The sequence below is a fragment of the Drosophila suzukii genome, chromosome 2L (assembly GCF_043229965.1).
Source record: "Drosophila suzukii chromosome 2L, CBGP_Dsuzu_IsoJpt1.0, whole genome shotgun sequence".
NCBI lineage: Eukaryota > Metazoa > Arthropoda > Insecta > Diptera > Drosophilidae > Drosophila > Drosophila suzukii.
The window spans coordinates 13,141,315-13,147,599 of NC_092080.1; the positions used below are offsets into that span (position 1 = coordinate 13,141,315).

General features: G+C 35.4%; 1 protein-coding gene across 9 annotated transcripts in view; it reads right to left on the reverse strand.

Annotated features, from left to right (window-relative positions):
* The window catches only part of CadN (neural cadherin), a 131,427-nt gene extending 125,812 nt beyond the window's left edge, over positions 1-5,615 (reverse strand). For 7 of the 9 annotated variants that reach the window (XM_070996229.1, XM_070996224.1, XM_070996226.1 and 4 more), the window contains exons 1-2: positions 5,489-5,612; positions 4,572-5,060 (exon numbers count right to left, since the gene is read on the reverse strand). The gene's annotated coding sequence lies outside the window, so the exon portion shown is untranslated. Of the gene's footprint in view, positions 1-4,571; positions 5,061-5,488 lie in introns of all 9 variants that reach the window. The other 2 variants (XM_070996219.1, XM_070996231.1) reach the window with 2 other exon arrangements.
* Positions 5,616-6,285: the final 670 nt, after the last annotated feature.

The window sequence follows — 6,285 nt, forward strand, 5'->3', positions numbered from 1 at the left end:
ATAAATGGGTGGCTTATTAAGTGAATTGAATGGCAAAGTGCTGGTCTTTTATATCGTATAGGTAATTAAGCTAGGTATTACACACAATTACCTGCTGTTCGGCAAACAATGGTCTGCTTTCTAGGATTAAATGCGGGATTAAATTAGAGGTATTAATTCAATTGAAAGATAACAATGCTCTTCGTACAATATTATAATTAATATTATTGGGTATGTAAAAAAAATTGGTTCTTTATTCTACATTTTATGCATAAATACCAATCCCCATCTGAATTGATTCTTAACCTTCAACTCCTCGCATTTCGAGATTATTTCTGTGTATCTTCCGACTGAACCCGCTTAATGAACTCCAAAACGCATTTCAGCATGAAACCAAGTGTTGCAAGAAAAAGTTTCGTATAAATAAACAACGACATCCTCTTTCGAGTGGCCGAGAGCTAAAATGGGGTCCAACCCCTTTGGCAAAACTTCATTAAAGTCGGCAAAAGATGCCTGCAAAAATTATGAATTCAGTTGATTTATAAGTAGAGCAAATGGAAAAAAAGTTGGGGACAAGTGACAATCGGCGACAATTCCTCATCCTCGAAGAACGAGGGGGGACCTCAAGCTGCGGCTCAACGTGATGAGCAATTGTGCAGAAAAACTTTACATGGCCGTCGCAGGGGGGCCGGACTGTACGGGGAGCACTGTAGACATTGACATGAACTGCCAGCTAATCGACGGCAAAATAAAAAACAAAAACGTGAGCCCGAGTTGGGAGCCACTTCGGAGATGCTACGACAAGGCGACCCATTTGTTGTTTTCACTTGTGCACCGTTTCACAGACACTTCACTTGCCATTCCACCGGGATAAAGAGGGGGTGGATGGCCCCCAAAGTTCAGGGGAGTAGACTCCAGCGGGGGCGAAGAAAGCGGGGTTACAGGGGCACGACACATAGGGTCTTACACTTAGTATACCCTACAAGTCGGGGAAGCGTCTGGGATTACAGCTTTAAATATTACTTTTAAAAAATATTTAAGCATGTTATTTTCCAATATTATTTCTTAAATCTCTGTTAAGTAATAACACAAAAATATATCATAAATATTATATAATAAATAAAATATTTGTTTTTAAATATTATAGCTGCTGTTATTGACCTTTTCTGTTTTTCATCTATTAGTCTTTTTCCCAAAATATTAAATTTACTTTCTTTTTCACAATCATTAAATAAAGAGTTTCGGTAATTCCTCCTTAAAGTATTTAACATAACCCCTCTTTACAATTTATGACCAGTTCAAATCGTATTAACATGAACTAATAACAAAAAATACTGAATGTTACTAACTGCTAAAAAAGGAAATACATAAATATATTGTAATAAACTGAACTTACATAAGCAGGATAGGCACATAAACCTGACTTAATTTATGTCCGATCACGAAAAGAGTATCTGAGAATTGTCCTGCGTTTTCTTCAAGCTTTTGCTTTCCTTAAGTCTCGGATTTTTTTAGTTTAGCTGTCGCACCGCCTCTAAAGAACATTAAATGTGCATGTAAGGCAATAACTACTATTACGACTAAGCCAGCGTCTAAGACCGCGACTATGGGCTGTAGTTTTTGTCTCCGTCTAGTTCAGCTTTTTGTCTGCAGCTTCCTGCAACTTTTTCCTCCTCCATTCTCACAAAGATCCCGAGGTGAAGCTGGAGAGCTAAGCCCAAGATGAAGCTGGAACTGCCGCTAACGATGTATTTATGCCAAAAGACAAACTGTGGGAACAAATAAAAATTTAGCAAAATGCCAGACTCTGAAAGACAGCGAAAGAGGGACCAGAAAATAAGTAGATGGAGCATTGAGCATCATCCGATTGCTATATACTACTACTTTTAAACAGTAACTGTGTCTGAAATAAAATATATTTATTCGAAATAAAAGGAGGAACTGCAACTTTTTCAAAGAATTTCCTGCTGTCAAAAATATCAAGCTGACAATATTGTACAACTATCGATAATACAATATTTTAAGCTGTCTTGTCTGGTACTTGTTCTTCCCATTTTCCTTATTTTTCCTCCACTTTAACCCCACTTGCTTGACATTTCGATAGCATTCCATATTGAATGGACTGAAAAACTTTGAATGCAACATCTTTTGCCAAACGCTTTTATCGAAGGCATATTTCTCACTCTTATTTGTTTGTTGATGTTGTTTTCCACGAAAAACAGTATGTATAAAATTCAGCACACAAATCGTTCGTCACGTTTTTCGCGCGCATCTTCATCATCGTCTTGCGCTCTGCAGAGCTTCAGATCCAGCTTTATTTTGTGTATCATTCCTTTTCGGTTAACAATTTTTCCTCGTATTATTCGTCTGTCAATTCCAGCGACAGTTGAGCCAAACAAAACAGCCCGAGTGCTCGAATGTTCAATGCCCTTGCAATTAAACAATGACTTTTGTATTCAAAAGAGAAATATCATAGAGAGGAAATGTAGATTATTGAATTCAGGAAATAAAAGAATACTGAAATTTAAAGATAGTCATTACAGCTGAAATAAATTTATTAAACTTAAAATGCAAAAGAATACAGAACAGTATGATCTGTAAGAAAGACTTTTCTTTCATATCAACAGTTTATTTTGAAGACAGCACATACTAGTTGCTCATAACCGGAGACCCCCTAAACCCTTCTACCCTGTTTATAGCCCCAAAAATCCAATTCAAGCCAAGTGAATAACAACAAACACGATTTTCGCCTTGGCGAAAGGTCAAATCCTCCCGATTACCTCTCGAGCATTAAACTGGCAAATGCAAACACCGAAAAACGCTTTTCATTTTACGAGTCTACAGCTCCTCCAGAGCTCCTCCCCCATTTTCCCCCCTCTTATCTAGACAATTTGCCTCTGGGAAGCCTTTTCCTGTTTTTGCTGGTCATAATAGTAAAAGCAAATTGCGGCAATTGCATTCATCATTAGGCGCCACTTTTTGGCTTTCGGTGTGCGGGCATAGACAAAAGGTGCTGTTAACCCAGAAGACTCCCCCTCATAAATGATGTTTTTATGAACGAGCTCACATTCTTGCAATTTACGCCCGAGAGTCGGGTTGAGTCGGTGATTTGTTGCAGTTATCAGCATTTTTCATTTTCAAAAGCCCTCGCGGTCTGTTAACAGAGTCACATCATCAACAAGGCAGCATTCCGAATGGAATGGCTATATGGTACCGAAAAAAAATCAGTATCATATAGGAAATTATAGAATATCATGATAAGCACATACTAAATTAGTATGTTTTACAATGAAATCCATTTTTATAGATTACAGATTGGGTTTCACACCAGATTCAACTTTTTTAGATTTAATGTTTCAAAGTATATTTTCTTATAATATATAACATTGAACTAAACAATAAAAATAAAGCAAAAATTTTAGTTTGGATATAAAAGTGCCCTATTGGTTTTCTTTAAGATACTATATGTATATATTTTTGATGTTTGTAAATCAGTGCAATATAGAAATTTATAGAACATCATGAAAAACTCACCGTATGTTTTACAATAAAATCTTTTTTATAGATTAAAGATTAAGTTTCTCACCGGATTCAAGTTTTATAAATGTAAGGTTTCGAAATATATTTTATATAATATTTAACATGAACTAACTAACAAAAAATAGTTAAAATGTTGGTATTTTTCATGCTTATAATGATGTTACATTTTTCTCCGTGTACTGTAGGGCCCAGCCACGCCCCCTTTGAGCTGCCTCCCACGCACTCAGTGTGTGTGTGTGCAAGTGGGTGCCATAAGTCAGATTTATGTGTGCAAAATAGTTGCTCGGATGTGTTTCGACTTGTCCCCATGCACTTTACCCTTCTCTAAGGCGGTGGGCGTGGGGGGCGTGGCAGAGCCTAGTTTTACTGCTATACTGCTGCTGCCGCTGATGGGTAATATGATTTGTGGGCTTTGTTTAAAAGCTGTACTCCAAGGCGTTGTTTGTTATTGTCTCTGGTTGCCCCGAATGACGAAAGAAAAATGGCTAACTAAGCTTCAGGAGTGCATCAAGTACCTTGCCATTTAAGTTGAGGTGGAAAACGAGCCAGGCATCAGATTTTCTTTCACTGATAAGCTTTGTTTTTCGGGTAAAAAATGCCAAATGTGTGTGATATAATACTTGGGGAAGTTTAGAGTGCTGAGTACAGAAATGTGATGGCAAAGTTTTAGATGACTAAAAATCATTTATAAACATCAAAACATTAAAGTCGGTCTAAAAATATTCTGCAAATTAAATGTTTAAATCTATAGATCCACAAAAGATACTCTTAAAGAGTAACCTACAGCCATCTGACTTAAAAAACGAACTGTTAAAACATTAAACCAAATTACTGAAATTACATCAAAGAAACAGCCCAGCAGATACCATCTCTTAAAGCACAGAGCGAAGAAGACGAAAACTGGGAGATGGTTGGCCATTAAATAAAAGATATTTTACACCGATGCCACAAAGAAGCGCGAGGATTGCAAAAGCGGGGAATATATTTCACAATCAGTGCATAAATCACAATTTGCTTGCTGTGGTATTGGAGATGTCTGATAAAATGCTTACCCGCCAAGGGAAATAATCCAATCCAAATTACAGGCTCTCCACACAAAAAAGGGGATCGGTAAAAAAGCACAACAAAGATATATATGAAAACACTTTCGAATTTCCGGATTTTATTTATCTCTTGATTTCCACTCGCTGCTCTGTGGCATTCAAATGCATTTCACTTGCGGCGCTCAAAATAAACACTTCATTATTAGAAACACATGCAACGCATTTTTAGCAGGGGGCAATCACCAAAGGGTTGGTCTTATTTTTGTTCTTATTATTATTTCGTTGGTCGTTTTTTTTTGGCCGCGCCTTGAGGGCGAATATTTAAAAATATACAATATTTTTTCTTCTCTATTTTTTCACATCACTGCACTTTAGCATTCTGCTCCTGTTTTGTTTGTCGATTTTAGCACACGCAACGGAAATGCTGGGGAAAAGATGCAAATGTACGGTAACTGCATTCCGAAATGAAAAGGAAAACGCACTGAGCTCCAAAAATAGCTTTAAAGGCAGCAAAAAATAGGGGAACTTTAATGTAAGCAAAAGACGAAGTCACACCGGAAAAAATGCACGTTTAATATATTTTTATAATTTAAATTTGAAGTGAGTTAAATTATTTGAAGGGACCAACAATTTTATAAATATATTTCAGTACTTTTGTGAAAAAATTATAAAATACCTTTAAAAATGGAACTTATTAATATAAAAAATTTATTAATATCAAAACGTAAACGTGAATAATTTATTTACATTTTAATGTAATTACAAAAATTACGTTCTAACTAAAAATTAAAATTTTTTACAAGGACTATCAACTGGTATTAATTTTATTATTTCAAAATACTTTTATTGATTTAATTTTTTCTGTGATTCTAAATTTATGCACGTATATTATTCCCATTCGACACAGTTCTTCCTATTTTCCGCACCTTTTTTTTGGCTAACTCCTCTATCAACACACTTTTCTTTATTTAAACGGCATGCACTTTTTACACACTCTCCCGCCAAATAAAAAAATAGCTTTTCCGACCGCGTTCGTCCGTTTTTTTCGAAGCTTCCCGTTCGCGCGTTCAAATCGAACTGAAAACTGAAAACAGAGGAATGAAGTAAGCCCACGATCATCGGCGATGCTGATCCGCAGTTGTTGAGTATCTGAGTATCTTCTGCCTCGCAAGAGAGCGCATGGGTTGTTTTTCTTGTTTTCCACTACACGTGCTGCTGAACTGATGAACTCGACCGTTGGAAAGAGAGAGTTCATTGGTGGTGCTTGGAAAAAAGCCGGCAAAATGAACGCTGAGTTTTGTTTATGTTTTGAATGAACAACCGGCTTCTGCATACACCTAAAAATATATAATAAAAATATAACTCAAATTAAACAGAAAAACATATAAAAATTAAAACTAGTTTTAAGATTTCTAATATCTAATACCTATCATTTAAAAATGGAATTAAATAAACGGATATAAATATGACCTAAATTCAACAGAAAAACATATATATTTAAAACTAGCTTTAAGATATTAGAACTAAATTTAAAATAATGAAATTAAATTAATGGATATTTTTCTAAATCCTTAAACAGCTATACAATGCATAAAATATATATTTAAATACTCACTATGATTTTCAGTACATAAATAATGTTTAAGACTGTAAAACATGTGGTTTCCTAATTGTGTTCTCAATATTTCAATGTTTGCACAGCCTAAGTTGATTTTGAAATTTT